The following is a 16,415-nucleotide window of genomic DNA, read 5'->3' on the forward strand; positions in this document are numbered from 1 at the left end:
TTTCATGTATTTTTTTGGTCATTTTGTTAAAAGTAACAATAAAATAAAAAAATATATATAAATGCACAGACAGAGAGATGTTTTAGTTGTTGTCTGCTTCATTATTTGTCCAAAGTTCATCGTATCAACTGAGTTTGTCTGATCTGAACTGTGCGTGTGAAAATACAGAAGAGTAAACAGTAACTTCAGTAAAAGTACTAATACCACACTGTGAAATGACTCCATTACAAGTAAAAGTCCTGCATTCAAAACTTACTGAAAAAGTACAAAAGTATCAGAAAATGTATTTAAAGTATCAAAAGTAAAAGTGCTTGTTATGCAGAATGAACCCACTCAGATTGTTTAATATATTCTAAATATGTTATTAGATGTAGAAGTATAAAGTTGCATTAAAAAATACTAGATTAAATATTAGATTATTAACATTGATGCATTTATTAATGACGTCAAGGTAGGTACTCATTTTAACTACTTAATAAACTGTTATTTGGTTTAATTTATATATAAATGTATAAATTGATCATATTCTTTCATGTTAAATCTCAAATTGAAAAATCTAAAGCTGTCGACTAAATGTAACGGAGTAGAAGCTGCATTAAAAAATACTCAAGTAAAGTACAAGTACTTCAAAATTGTATTTAAAGTATCAAAAGTAAAAGTCCTTGTTATGCAGAATGGACCCACTCAGATTGTTTAATATATTCTAAATATGTTATTAGATTATTTGTTTTGGTGCATTTATGTAAGCAACATTTTATTCTATGAAGTAGACGTATAAAGTTACATTAAAAAATACTAGATTAAATATTAGATTATTAATATTGATGCAATTATTAATGACGTCAAGGTAGTTAATCATTTTCACTACTTAATAAACTGTTTAATTTATATATAAATGTGTAAATTGATCATTTTCTTTCATGTTAAATCTCGAACTGAAAAATCTAAAGCTGTCGACTGAAGTAGAAGTTGCATAAAAAAAATACTCAAGTAAAGTACAAGTACCTCAAAACTGTACATATAGTATCAAAAGTAAAAGTGCTTGTTATGCAGAATGGATCCACTAAGATTGTTTAATATATTCTAAATATGTTATTAGATTATTTGTTTTGATGCATTTATGTAAGCAACATTTTATTCTATGAAGTAGAAGTATAAAGTTAATTAAAAAATACTAGATTAAATATTAGATTATTAATATTGATGCATTTATTAATGACGTCAAGGTAGGGACTCATTTTAACTACTTAATACATTGTTTAATTTATATATAAATGTGTAAATTGATCATATTCTTTCATGTTAAATCTCGAATTGAAAAATCTAAAGCTGTCGACTAAATGTAGCGGAGTAGAAGTTGCATTAAAAATATTCAAGTAAAGTACAAGTACCTCAAAATTATACTCATAGTATCAAAAGTAAAAGTGCTCATTATGCAGAATGGACCCAATAAGATTGTTTAATATATTCTAAATATGTTATTGGATGATTTGTTTTGATGCATTTATGTAAACAACATTTTATTTCTAGGGCTCATTAACTACTTAATAATCTGTTATGAGGTTTAATTTTAAATGCATAATCTCTTTAAATTTCTTGTGTTTTTCATGTTAAATCTGAAAAGTAAGTAGAAAGTGCAATATTTGCCTCAAAATGTAGTGAAGTAGAAGTATAAAGTTGCATTAAAAAATACTAGATTAAATATTAGATTATTAATATTGATGCATTTATTAATGACATCAAGGTAGGTACTCATTTTAACTATTTAATAAACTGTTTAATTTATATATAAATGTGTAAATTGATCATATTCTTTCATGTTAAATCTCAAACTGAAAAATCTAAAGCTGTCGACTGAAGTAGAAGTTGCATAAAAAAAATACTCAAGTAAAGTACAAGTACCTCAAAACTGTACATATAGTATCAAAAGTAAAAGTGCTTTTTTAACTACTTAATAAACTGTTATTTGGTTTAATTTATATATCAATGTGTAAATTGATCATATTCTTTCATGTTAAATCTCAAACTGAAAAATCTAAAGCTGTCGACTAAATGTAGCGGAGTAGAAGCTGCATTAAAAAATACTCAAGTAAAGTGCAAGTACCTCAAAATTATACTTAAATACAGTACTTGTGTAAATGTACTTTGCTACATTTCACCACTGGTTAAATAAAACATGAATCTGTGTTTTTATTTAGTTAACATCATCATGAAAATAATCTAAAATGAACGAAACATAAATATTTATGTTTGTAGTAATGGTGCATCATTAAAAGTCATGTTCCTGTGAAGAAATAATGATGCATATTTTTCTGATTAATTAACAATAATAAGCATTAAAAGCCCTCCCAGGTCATATAGTTTTATGCCGGCTGCTCATTAACCCAGAGGAGGTTTTCTCTCGTTAACGTTCACATTTGTTTCGTGGTCACATCTGTCGTTTTTCAGCTCGGAGCTCAATTAGTCTTAACGTTTTCTTCCCGCTGCAGCTCGTCTGCAGCCCGGCTGCTGCAAACATCACATGTTCTTCTTTAAAGATTACTAAAAAAAAGAAATAAAGAATAGTTTCCCCAAGAAAATCCATCCTCGGAGCATCAAACGATCGCTCCTCTCGGCCTCGAAAGAAGTTTTTATATCGCTCCTTGGTAAATAAACGCAGCTGGATTGTGATGACGTTGTGGTTTTATGATCAAATTGCACAATTTTTCTAAACTTTTTATGTTAAAAAAAGATGTCCAAAGCCCTCCTGGGAAAAGTAGTCCCACAGTTGATGCATGTGTTCCAAATATTCATATCTTCATCACAAAAATATGTGCATAAACAAAGCCTTTTTTGTGAAGAAGCTCCGTGTGTTTATCACAACTTGTTTGGTGAAAACAGCTGTTTTGTGCAGCCGGAGCAGGTTAATAACAGAGCTGACACTTTATCAAACAGGAAACGTGGCGTAAAACCAAAACCACGAGCAGGAAGAGGAGAAACAACAGCAAAACTGGGTTTATCAGCTCATTTACACCTCGGCCTGTTGGTTTAACCCATAGGAACCAATGGTGAGACGCGAGTAACAAACACTTTAAATGTTCTATAATCTCTCATATTCAGCTTTATGCTTCACCTTAACTCAATAAATCCCAAAGCAAGACTGTGTAACAGAAATGTGAAAAAAAAGCGTATTTTTTGTTACTAGGCTCAGTAAACCCATTTAACAATTATAATCCAGTAATAGGGTGTCCTTTAATGCATTTATCCTGTTTTTAACCATATTTCCTGAACAAATTAATATTAAACAAGTAACAAAAATATCACTGAATATATCACATTGGGGCTTTTAACCTTAAAATCAAAAATCTGATGTGACGTATTTGTCACAATAACAAAAATGATGATAGACCACTCAATTATTCTCAATTCAAAGTGCATTTGACCAAATATAAACAAAAAACAAGTCACAATTTTGATATATGTTGTGCAGATGCAAAGAAAAAGGCAAATTTGTGTTTCTATAAGCAGAAAATGTGTCTAGTTTATTTATTTTGAAATAAGAAATATCATAAACATAAATACCATAAGCACCCAATGTAACAAATATGTCATTTAGGGGTAGTATTTTTTATTTTTTTTTTAAAACATCATAAAAAAAAGGTGTTTGAAGTGAAGTTCACACGGCTGATGCTTAGAGTTCCATTATGCTTCTAAAACAATAAAATAAGTTTGGTGATTATTGTTCTGGGATTTATCAAATAACTCTCACATTGTTTCTTCTTTTTGAACTTATTTTACATATCATCAAAACTAACACATTCAGTTTTAACGGGTCTGATTTTTCTCTTTTGTTTATTTTGTTTCTGGTTTCTGTAGCACTTTGAGATTTCTCTATGAAAAGTGCTTTACAAATACAATGTATTATTATTATTATTCAGTTTTACATTTTTGTTTTCTTTGGAATTATTGGTGATATTTCTTATATCTGATGTGTTTTTGGTTATTTCTTTAACGTTATACTTCACAGTATTTTATGAGCTGCTGTGATAAATAATGTTTAATGTCCAACTCAAACTCAATCAGAATCATTTTAACCCTTTATCGGGCGAAGAACTATATTTGACAACTTCAGGTAATATTTCGAGAAAAAAGTTGCAAATTTACTAGATTAAAGTGGCAAATCTACAAGAAAAAAAGTCGCAGATTTAAGAGATTTAAAGTGGCAAATCTGCGTGAAAAAAGTTGCAGATTTATGAGAAAAAAGTGGGAAAAAACTACTTTTTTCTCCCAGATTCACCACTTTAATTCTCAGAAATCTGTGCATTTTTTTTCTCGTAGATTGGCCACTTTAAATATCTTAAATCTGCAACTTTTTTTCTTGTAAATTCACCACTTTAATCATCAGTCAAAGCATCAGTTAGCCGCTAGCATCAGTTAGCCGCTAGCATCAGTTAGCCGCTAGCTTTCGCTAATGACCGCATTTCCCAACAAAGAAATAAGAGTTATCAGAACTATTGTCCCTTGTTGTGAACCCCAACTTAAAGATATAAGTAACAACAACTCACCAACTTGTTTTTGAGCAGACAACTGGCTTCCTTTGTTGTGCTAACTTACATTATTGCCCTAAATGTCAATAATTTATTTATATTTCCAAGTTTTACCAACTTAAATCACTGTTTTAGGCCAAAAAACACAAGTTGTTTTTCTGCAGTGTGGAGTCTATAAATGTGGGATATAAACTGTGGAGGTGTTCACACGGAGGACGTTTAGAGGTCCTGGCAGCTCTGCTGGTTTTCCTCTGGGGGACAGTAAAACGCCTCATTTCTTGGCACTTACAGTAAATCTAACCTTACACTGGAAACTCCACACATGTTGAACATCTCATCAGATTTCCGCTCCGTAAAGATTTGGTTTGGTTGCCCTCTATCAAACATTATGCTTCTAAAACTTGCTGCAGTGTAATAAGTTTGATGAATATTGTTCTGGATTTTTGCTAAATAACTCTCAGATTGTTTCCCCTCTTTGAAATTCTTTTTGATATCATCAAAACGAACACATGCAGCAAGGCCGTTTAACTCTTTAATGTGCATTATTTTTGTTTTCTTTGAAATTATTGGTGATATTTCTTATATCTGATGTGTTTTGGTTATTATAATTTGCACTTCCAGGTGTTTTTCTTTAACGTTATACATTATATTATATGATTATAGATCATAAAATTGCTGCTTGTTTTAAGGATGTTAAAAGAGGTAAAATTATGTCAAAGTTATGATTTCTTATGCATGAAATAAGAAATTATTACTTTGAAATAGCAGTTTTATTCTTGTAAGTGTTGATGAAACAGCTTTGTAAATTTTATATTCTAGTTTCAAGCATGTATTTACTCAGTATAGGTGATAAAATCTCAGTAACAAGCTGTAATATCTCATTTAGATAATTAAGGAGAAAAACACTTAAAACAAGTGAAACAGTCGATTATTTTGTGTCTTTTTTGGTCATTTTGTGTCTTTTTTTAATCTTTTTTGGTCATTTTGTGTCTTTTATAGTCATTTTGTGTCTTGTAAGTGTTGATGAAACAGCTTTGTAACTTTGATATTCTAGTTTCCAGCATGTATTTACTCAGTTTAGGTCATAAAATCTCAGTAACAAGCTGTAATATCATTATTATATAGATAATTAAGGACCAAAACACTTCAAACAAGTCAAAGAGTCAAACATTTAGTGTCTTTTTTTAGTCTTTTTTGGTCATTTTGTGTCTTTTTTTTTTAGTATTTTTCGGTTATTTTGTGTCTTTTTTTTTTCTTTTTTGGTTATTTTGTGTCTTTTTTTGTAATTTTTTGGTCTTTTTGTGTCTTGTAAGTCTAAAGTGTATTTACTCAGTTTAGGTCATAAAATCCCAGTAACAAGCTGAAATATCTTATTTAGATAATTAAGGACCAAAACACTTAAAACAAGTGAAACAGTGGAACATTTAGTGTCTTTTTTGGTCATTTTGTGTCTTTATTTTAGTCATTTTGTGTATTTCTGTGTCTTGTAAATCTAAAGTGTATTTACTCAGTTTAGGTCATAAAATCCCAGTAACAAGCTGTAATATCTGATTTAGATAATTAAGGACCAAAACACTTAAAACAAGTCAAAGAGTCGAACATTTAGTGTCTTTTTTTAGTCTTTTTGTGTCTTTTTTTAGTCATTTTGTCTTTTTGTGTCTTGTAAGTCTAAAGTGTATTTACTCAGTTTAGGTCATAAAATCTCATTATCATTAATATCATTATTATTTAGATAATTAAGGACCAAAAAAAAGTCGAACATTTAGTGTCTTTTTTGGTCATTTTGTGTCTTTTTTTAGTCATTTTGTGTCTTTTTTGGTCTTTTTATGTCTTGTAAATCTAAAGTGTATTTACTCAGTTTAGGTCATAAAATCCCAGTAACAAGCTGTAATAACTTATTTAGATAATTAAGGACCAAAACACTTAAAACAAGTGAAACAGTGGAAAATAAAAGATGCTGATCTCATCAGACAATAATTAAGCATAAATCTCTTGATCTACGATATTTAATCTGACTTAGATTTCAGTCTCTGCAGCGTGTTTGTTTTCCTGTTTTCTGTCCAGCAGCTTTAAAGAGTCCGCTGGCAGATTTGCGGGGACGCCTTTAGGAGGATAAATCAGGCCGGCGCTGGTTTTTATGTCCATCAGGGGACCTGTGTTCCCTCTGCAGCCTTTCATCTCTCACGGCTTCCACAGGTACATAAATTGTCCTAATCAGCAAAGTATTCGGGGGAAAAAAGGTGTTTCTAATTCCTTCATCTTCCCAGAAAAAACATTGTCCGACGTTCCCTTATAATTTGAACACTTCACAGAAAGTGTTTTGTCAGGAAACAAAGCAGGATTTAACCAAACAAGGATCCGACTAACAACATGTCAGCGTTTGTTTTTCTTCCCCAGCAGCCGAAGGATCGATGTCCACAAACTGTTGATCTTTCATTTCTCACTTGTCGGATCTGCAGCTCGCTCCACAGGCCGCTGCAGAGCGGACGGTTTAAAAATAGAAGCTGGACCAGTTTTATCTCTCACAGTGAAACCAGAAAGACCAGGCTCTCAAACTCTCAAACTCACAGCCAGAGTTTTCTCTCTTTTTTGGTAATTCTGTGTCTTTTTTTGGTACTTTTGTGGGGTTTTTTGGTAATTCTGTGTCTTTTTTTGGTAATTTTGTGGGTTTTTTCTGTCATTTTGTTTCTTTTTTCGGTCATTTGTATACTTTTAAAATAATTTTGTGTCTTTTTTGGTAATTATGTCTAATTTTTGGTAATTTTGTGTCTTTTTTAGTAATTTTATGGGTTTTTTTTGGTAATTTTGTGTCTTTTTTTTAAAATAATTTTGTGTCTTTTTGGTAATTCTGTGTCTTTTTTTGGACATTTCGTTTCGTCTTTAAATACTTTAGTTTTTTTCTATCATTTTGTGTCTTTTTTGGGTCATTTTGTATACTTTTAAAATAATTTTGTGTCTTTTTTTAAGTAATTTTGTGTCTTTTTTTAAATAATTTTGTGTCTTTTTTGGTAATTCTGTGTCTTTTTTTGGACATTTTGTTTCTTCTTCAAGTACTTTAGTTTTTTTCTGTCATTCTGTGTCTTTTTTGGGTCATTTTGTATATTTTTAAAATAATTTTGTGTCTTTTTTGGTAATTATGTCTATTTTTTGGTCATTTTGTGTCTTTTTTTAAAATAATTTTGTGTCTTTTTGGTAATTCTGTGTCTTTTTTTTTGGACATTTCGTTTCGTCTTTAAATACTTTAGTTTTTTTCTATCATTTTGTGTCTTTTTTGGGTCATTTTGTATACTTTTAAAATAATTTTGTGTCTTTTTTTAAGTAATTTTGTGTCTTTTTTTGTAATTTTGTGGGTTTTTTTGGTAATTCTGTGTCTTTTTTGGACATTTTGTTTCTTCTTTAAGTACTTTAGTTTTTTTCTGTCATTTTGTGTCTTTTTTGGGTCATTTTGTATACTTTTAAAATAATTTTGTGTCTTTTTTTAAATAATTTTGTGTCTTTTTTTGGTAATTCTGTGTCTTTTTTTGGACATTTTGTTTCTTCTTCAAGTACTTTAGTTTTTTTCTGTCATTCTGTGTCTTTTTTGGGTCATTTTGTATATTTTTAAAATAATTTTGTGTCTTTTTTGGTAATTATGTCTATTTTTTGGTCATTTTGTGTCTTTTTAAAAAAAATAATTTTGTGTCTTTTTTGGTAATTCTGTGTCTTTTTTTGGACATTTCGTTTCTTCTTTAAGTACTTTATTTTTTTTCTGGCATTTTGTGTCTTTTCTGGGTCATTTTGTATATTTTTAAAATAATTTTGTGTCTTTTTTGGTAATAATGTCTATTTTTTGGTCATTTTGTGTCTTTTTTTAGTAATTTTGTGTCTTTTTATAAATAATTTTGTGTCTTTTTTGGACATTTCGTTTCTTCTTTAAGTAATTTAGTTTTTTTCTGTCATTTTGTGTCTTTTTTGGGTCATTTTGTGGGGTTTTTCGGTAATTTTGTGTCTTTTTTTAATCATTTTTTGTCTTTTTTGGTAATTCTGTTTCTTTTTTTGGACATTTCGTTTCTTCTTTAAATACTTTAGTTTTTTTCTATCATTTTGTGTCTTTTTTGGGTCATTTTGTATACTTTTAAAATAATTTTGTGGTTTTTGTAATTTTTTGGTATTTATGTCTATTTTTTGGTCATTTTGTGTCTTTTTTGGACATTTTGTTTCTTCTTTAAGTAATTTAGTGTTTTTCTGTCATTTTGTGTCTTTCTTGGGTAATTTTGTGTCTTTTTAAAATAATGTTGTGTCTTCTTTGTTAATTCTGTGTATTTTTTGGTCATTTTGTGTCTTTTTGTGGCTTTTTTAAAGTAATTTAGTGTTTTTTTCAGTCATTTTGTGTCTTTTTTTGGTAATTCTGTGTATTTTTGCTCATTTTGTGTCTTTTTTTTTTCTGTAATTTTGTGCCTTTTTTTAGTCATTTTGATCCTGCCTCCAGCGGTCCCCAGGTAATTAGAGTTAGAGACCCCTGATTTAGACTATTTCTACCACACCAATAAGTAACCAGAGTGAAGTTTCCTGCCGTTTGAATCCCGTCGCAGCAGCTTCTGAGTGTGAGAAGAAACGTGGCGAGGAGCGCAGCGCCAGAAAATAAATTACAAACCCAGAACTGCTGGTTTGATTTAATTTCAAAGGCGTCATAGTCTCTCCTTTAATGCATTTAGCATCAGTGCTGCACAACAAATCACATGAAACACCTTCCTGACACGTCTGCTGCACTCGCTCCCCCAGATCATTAAACCTCTCCAGTCCAGCAGATTTTGGTTCAAATTCCTTTCCTCTGCAATTATTTCTGTCTCTGTTGCATGCATGGCTCCTTTTTCTCCACACAAACTTGGCTATCAGGCAGATTTTTCATTTTATTTGAATTAACAAAGTATAAAGCTGCCAGGAACCCAAAATACAAACAAAAGACACAGGTTTCTATGGAAATGTACTTTTTTTTCACCATTTATACACAAAAAACAGCAGAAAAACTAATAAATAATAAATTTACAAAACTATTTGCATGTCAATTAAAAATAGTAATTTAGTTTACATAGTAGAAAGAAAATTCACATTTTAACAATGTTCTAGAAACATAAATGTGACACTGTGAAAGCTCCTATGATTGAACTTTAACTGGCTTTCTCAGCTTGTCTACATATCAAATATAAATAAAGTTATTACTGTAAATAAAACATGCATATTCAATAAATAGATGGACTCCAGAGGGTTGAAAACAGACTAAAACCACGTCTTTTTTCTCAAGCTTTTAGTGAGGTAAAGGGTAAAAGGCTCTTTTAAAAGCAGTACTATTGTTGTTTCTTTTAAAGTTTTCTGCTATTCTTTGATTTACAGTAATTAAAAGTATACGGTGATATACAATTTTTATTTTTAGGCCCTTTATTCTCATCATTTTGTGTCTTTTTTTAGTCATTTTGTGTCTTTTTTTTAGTCTTTTTTGGTCATTTTATGTCTTTATTTTGGTCATTTTGTGTCTTTTTTTAGTCATTTTGTGTCTTTTTTTGTCTTTTTTTGGTCATTTTGTGTCTTTTTTGGTCATTTTGTGTCTTTATTTTGGTCATTTTGTGTCCGTTTTAGTCATTTTGTGTCTTTTTTTAGTCTTTTTTGGTCATTTTATGTCTTTGTTTTAGTCTTTTTAGGTCATTGTATGTCTTTTTTTAGTCATTTTGTGTCTTTTTTGGTCATTCTGTGTCTTTATTTTGGTTATTTTGTGTCTTTTTTAGTCATTTTGTGTCTTTTTTTAGTCTTTTTGGGCCATTTTATGTCTTTTTTTAGTTATTTTGTGTCTTTTTTAGTCTTTTTTGGTCATCAATGTCTTTTTTTAGTCATTTTGTGTCTTTTTTGGTCATCCTGTGTCTTTATTTTGGTCATTCTGTGTCTTTTTTTAGTAATTTTGTGTCTCTCAATGTCTATATACAGACATGTCGGCCAGCGGTTCAAAAAGTCTGGAATAAAATGTGACAGTACTGCGGAGAGAGTTCACCAGGACACAAATTAAGTTGTTTTGCGACTCAGATGCCTTACACATAAATTATTATTATTGTTCTTTCTTCTTTTCTCCCCTTGTCACGCCATTATCACTCTGTAGTGTTGGAGAGAGATATCCGCCTTCTCCACAATATAATGGATGATAAATGACAATTCTTGAAACCAGCAAAGTCAGACTAAAAACTACAAATATTTTTATATTTTATATTTAAATATGTGAAGAGGTAAAATTATGTCAAAGTTATCATTTCTTAGTCATGCTTGAAAAAATAAATTATTACTTTGAAATATCAGTTTTATACTTGAAAGTGTTGATAAAAAAGCTTTGTAACTGTTGATATTCTAGTTTCCAGCATGTATTTACTCAGTAAAGGTAATAAAATCTCAGTAACAAGCTGTAATATCTGATTAAGATAATTAAGGACCAAAACAGTTAAAACAAGTAAAACAGTTTTGTGTCTTTTTTTTTGTCTTTTTTAGTCATTTTGTGTCTTTTTTTAGTCTTTTTTGGTCATTCTGTGTCTTTATTTTGGTCATTTTGTGTCTTTTTTAGTCATTTTGTGTCTTTTTTGGTCATTCTGTGTCTTTATTTTGGTCATTTTGTGTCTTTTTTAGTCATTTTGTGTCTTTTTTTAGTCTTTTTTGGTCATTCTGTGTCTTTGTTAGTCATTTTGTGTCTTTTTTGGTCATTCTGTGTCTTTATTTTGGTCATTTTGTATCTTTTTTAGTCATTTTGTGTCTTTTTTGGTCATTCTGTGTCTTTATTTTGATCATTTTGTGTCTTTTTTAGTCATTTTGTGTCTTTTTTTACACATAAATTATTCTTATTATTATTCTTTCTTCTTTTCTCTCCTTGTCACGCTATTATCACTCTGTAGTGTTTGGCTGTGAGATAGATATCCGTCTTCTCCACAATTCAACGGATGATAAATGACAATAAGTGTGAACAGCAACGTCTCTTTCCAGAAGTCACGATCTCCTTACTGGAGATAATCCACAGAACATGCAGAGAAAATAGCTCCCACATGGAGCTGCTCACCTAAAGCTGTGAGGATTATTGAGTCTCTGGAAGGAAGACAGGAGTGTTTTGAGGTTTACTGTAATTTAAGCTCCATAAGCCAAGAGTGCCATTTTCATTTAATCAGAGAGAAAGCAGACTTCCCTTCAGCCGATACGGCCAACAGCCTCAGCTCAGCCAGGATGACAAATACCCGAGTAAGAGGGAAAATATGTATTTTCAATTTGGGGTTGAACTTTCCCCCTTGAAAAGGAAATAACTGGGCAGTTTTTTTTGTAAATGAAACGATACGTTTGTGAGTTGCTTTGACTTTTACTGTCATAAACTGTTTGAAACACACAATTCTGCTGTAAAAATATAAAAATTGTATGTAAAGTTAATGGAGAAATGCCATGATGTCACAATGAGCCTAAAAATAATGGGACTTTTCAGTCTAAATTACAGGTTTTTTTTATATTTATTTATTTATTTTTTTTATATTTATTTTTTTTAGTCTTATTTTAAGTTTACAGTAGAAAACCAACTCACTGTGACTGTTTAAAAATAATTCTGTGTCTTTTTTTTGGTCATTTTGTTTCTTCTTTAAGTAATTTTGTTTTTTTCTGTCATTTTGTGTCTTTTTTGGTCATTTTGTGTCTTATTTTGGTAATTCTGTGTCTTTTTTTGGTAATTTTGTGTCTTTTTAAAATAATTTTGTGTCTTTTTTGGTAATTCTGTGTCTTTTATGGGTCATTTTGGGTCTTTTTTAAATAATTTTGTGTCTTTTTTTGGTAATTCTGTGTATTTTTGGTCATTTTGTGTATTTTCTTAGTAATTTTGTGTCTTTGTTTGGTCGTTTTGTGTCTTTTTTAAGTAATTTAGTGTTTTTTCAGTCATTTTGTGTCTTTTTGTGTAATGTGTCTTCTTGGTCATTTTGTGTCTTTTTTTTGTAATTTTTTTTGGTCATAAACTGTAGGAAACACACAGTTTTGCTGTAAAAATATAAAATGTTCATGTAAAGTTAATGGAGAAATACCATGATGACACAATGACACAATAACCCTAAAAATAACGGTACTTTTCAGTCTAAAAAAATTACAGTTTTTGCTGATATTTACATTTAAATTTACAGTAGAAAACCAACTCACTGTATTTTTTACGGTGAAGTTCTTGCAACCACATCTGCTGCTATTTTACCGTAAATTAAACAGGTTTTTTATTTTATTTTACAGTGTATGTTGGGATATGGATCCCCTTAAGAATTATTTATGAATATATTTTATTTTGGTCTGAGTTTTCCCTTTAACAAATGTTACTCCAACATGAGGAAAAAAGAGTGTTTTTTCCGGGGGAGGACTATTTTCAGCAGTGGAACAATACACATCTGGTGCTTCAGAGAGGATCTGGTGAAGCTGGACGGTGTGTGATTCAGTCAAAATAAACAACTGTGTGTGTGTGTGTGTGTGTGTGTGTGTGTGAGATTGTGTGTTAGGGTAATAAGGAACATGTCACGCAGTGCAACAATGTGGCAGGCTGATGTGTTCTTGGAGAACGGAGATGTGACCCTGAGTTCTCTGAAACGTAAATGAAACAGAGTGCGAAAAATGTGCCAAACCTTCGTGACATGTATCCAGTTAAAAGTCGCACAAAGACGGAATATTTTAAACATTTTAAAACGAACGGAGGACGAGGAAAGGCTGGACCGAGGTCGGAGGTTTCTTTTTCTTTTTTTTATGTCGTTCCTTTAAACGAGCACAGCTGCAGAAACGAGACAACGTTTATTATTTTTTTATTTATAACACATTTATTTCAGCCTCACAGTCTTTTACATTTGTGAGTTGCTTTAACTTTTACTGTCATAAACTGTTTGAAACACACAATTCTGCTGTAAAAATATAAAAATTGTATGTAAAGTTAATGGAGAAATGCCATGATGTCACAATGACCCTAAAAATAACGGGACTTTTTTAAATAATTTGTGTCTTTTATGGGTCATTTTGTGTCTTTTTTAAATAATTTTGTGTCTTTTTTTGGTAATTCTGTGTATTTTTTTTGTCATTTTGTGTCTTTTCTTAGTAATTTTGTCTTTTTTAAGTAATTTAGTGTTTTTCCAGTCATTTTGTGTCTTTTTTGTATTTTTTTTTGGTCATAAACTGTATGAAACACACAATTCTGCTGTAAAAATATAAAAATTGTATGTAAAGTTAATGGAGAAATGCCATGATGTCACAATGACCCTAAAAATAACGGGACTTTTTAAAATAATTTGTGTCTTTTTTGGTCATTTTGTTTCTTCTTTAAGTAATTTAGGTTTTTTTCTGTCATTCTGTGTCTTTTATGGGTCATTTTGTGTCTTTTTTAAATAATTTTGTGTCTTTTTTTGGTAATTCTGTGTATTTTTGGTCATTTTGTGTCTTTTCTTAGTAATTTTGTGTCTTTTTTAAGTAATTTAGTGTTTTTCCAGTCATTTTGTGTCTTTTTTGTAATTTTTTTGGTCATAAACTGTAGGAAACACACAGTTTTGCTGTAAAAATATAAAATTTTCATGTAAAGTTAATGTAGAAATGCCAGGATGACACAATAACCCTAAAAATAACGGGACTTTTCAGTCTAAAAAATTAGTTTTTTGCTGATATTTACATTTAAATTTAAAGTAGAAAACCAACTAACTGTATTTTTTGTCACGCAGTGCAACAATGTGGCTGACTGATGTGTTCTTGGAGAACGGAGATGTGACCCTGAGTTCTCTGAAACGTAAATGAAACAGAGTGCGAAAAATGTGCCAAACCTTCGTGACATGAATCCAGTTAAAAGCTTCACAAAGACGGAATATTTAAAACATTTTAAACGAACGGAGGACGAGGTTAGAGGTTTCTTTTTCTTTTTTTATGTCGTTTCTGTTGCGCTTTAAACGAGCACAGCTGCAGAAACTAGACGACGATACACATTTATTTCAGCCTCACAGTCTTTTACATTTGTGAGTTGCTTTAACTGTATGAAACACACAATTCTGCTGTAAAAATATAAAAATTGTATGTAAAGTTAATGGAGAAATGCCATGATGTCACAATGACCCTAAAAATAACAGGACTTTTTAAAATAATTTGTGTCTTTTTTTGGGTAATTCTGTGTCTTTTTTTGGTAAGTTGTGTCTTTCTTTTAGTAATTTTGTGTCTTTTTTGGTAATTCTGTGTCTTTTTTTTGGTCTTTTTGTTTCTTCTTTAAGTAATTTAGTTTTTTTTTCTGTCATTCTGTGTCTTTTATGGGTCATTTTGTGTCTTTTTTAAATAATTTTGTGTCTTTTTTTGGTAATTCTGTGTCAGTTAAAAGCCACACAAAGGTGGAATATTTAAAACATTTTAAACGAACAGAGGAAGAGGTTAGAGGTTTCTTTTTCTTTTTTTATGTCGTTTCTGTTGCGCTTTAAATGAGCACAGCTGCAGAAACTAGACGACGTTACACATTTATTTCAGCCTCACAGTCTTTTTAAAGTTCAACGTTCAAACTTATTAACTTTATTGTTTGTAAAAAAATAATTTACACTCTTTTGATTTGATAACATCTTTTGATTGTTACTGTTACTTTCTCTTTTTATTTTTGTGTGTTTTTTTCTGAATGTTTGTGTGACAATTTTTCATTTTTTACATGTCCAAAATGAAAAGGAAATAACTTTTGTTGCAGTTTTTTTTGCAAATGAAACGATACATTTGTGAGTTGCTTTAACTTTTACTGTCATGAATTGTATGAAACACACAATTCTGCTGTAAAAATATAAAAATTGTATGTAAAGTTAATGGAGAAATGCCTGATGTCACAATGAGCCTAAAAATAATGGGAGTTTTCAGTCTAAATTACAGTTTTTGCTGATATATACATTTAAATTTACAGTAGAAAACCAACTCACTGTGTCTTTTTTTAAATAATTTGTGTCTTTTTTGGGTAAGTTGTGTCTTTCTTTTAGTGATTTTGTGTCTTTTTTTGGTAATTTTGTATCTTTTTAAAATAATTTTGTGTCTTTTTTGGTCATTTTGTTTCTTCTTTAAGTAATTTAGTGTTTTTTCTGTCATTCTGTGTCTTTTATGGGTCATTTGTTTGGTAATTCTGTGTATTTTTGGTCATTTTGTGTCTTTTCTTAGTAATTTTGTGTCTTTTTTAAGTAATTTAGTGTTCAAACTGATGAACTTTATTGTTTGTAAAAAATAATTTACACTCCGAATGGAAAACCTTCTCTTTTGATTTGATGACATCTTTTGATTGTTACTGTTACTTTCTCTTTAATTTTTGTGTGTTTATTTCTGATTGTTTGTGTGACAATTTTTCATTTTTTACATGTTCAAAATAAAGATTCAAATCATTTTTTTTTTTTACGTTACAGTGTCCTTAATTAATTTATCTACTCAGTCAGCCATAAAGTTGGAATAACTTTGTTTCCAGACATAATCCTCTGTTAACCGTGGTTTAATTTTTATTATGAATATTATGAAATATTTAGAAGAGATTGATAAATAAAGTTTTGAGAAGATTTATAGACTTTATCTGTCAAGAATAAATCACATTGTCACAATAATTTCATGGAAAGAGGTAAAAAATATATTGTTCCAACTTTATGTGCGACCTTATAGAGACATATATAGATCATATATGTGTGTGTGTGTGTGTGTGTGTGTGTGTGTGTGTTGGGCCAGGCAGGGAATAAAACTCTTATTGTGAAAAGACTTTCTGAACAATAATTCAAAAAATATGCATTTAGTATAATGGTCAAAAGGCTTTGTAATATATGCACATCTAAAGTTCAACATCATTTGAACTGTCTCTACTCAATTTTATTTTTGTCCTAAATGTTATTTACTTTTTATTTTATTTTATTT

The 16,415-nt window shown here is 30.0% G+C and overlaps 1 protein-coding gene across 4 annotated transcripts in view; it reads right to left on the reverse strand.

Moving 5' to 3' along the window:
• The window catches only part of asip1 (agouti signaling protein 1), a 99,149-nt gene that overhangs the window by 31,767 nt on the left and 50,967 nt on the right, over positions 1-16,415 (reverse strand). Inside the window, exon 1 of one of the 4 annotated variants that reach the window (XM_059329985.1) lies at positions 4,545-4,587. The exons of the other annotated variants lie outside the window; for them this stretch is intronic. The gene's annotated coding sequence lies outside the window, so the exon portion shown is untranslated. Of the gene's footprint in view, positions 1-4,544; positions 4,588-16,415 lie in introns of those variants that run through there. 4 annotated transcript variants of the gene reach the window in all.

Source organism: Centropristis striata, chromosome 3 (assembly GCF_030273125.1).
Source record: "Centropristis striata isolate RG_2023a ecotype Rhode Island chromosome 3, C.striata_1.0, whole genome shotgun sequence".
Classification (NCBI taxonomy): domain Eukaryota; kingdom Metazoa; phylum Chordata; class Actinopteri; order Perciformes; family Serranidae; genus Centropristis; species Centropristis striata.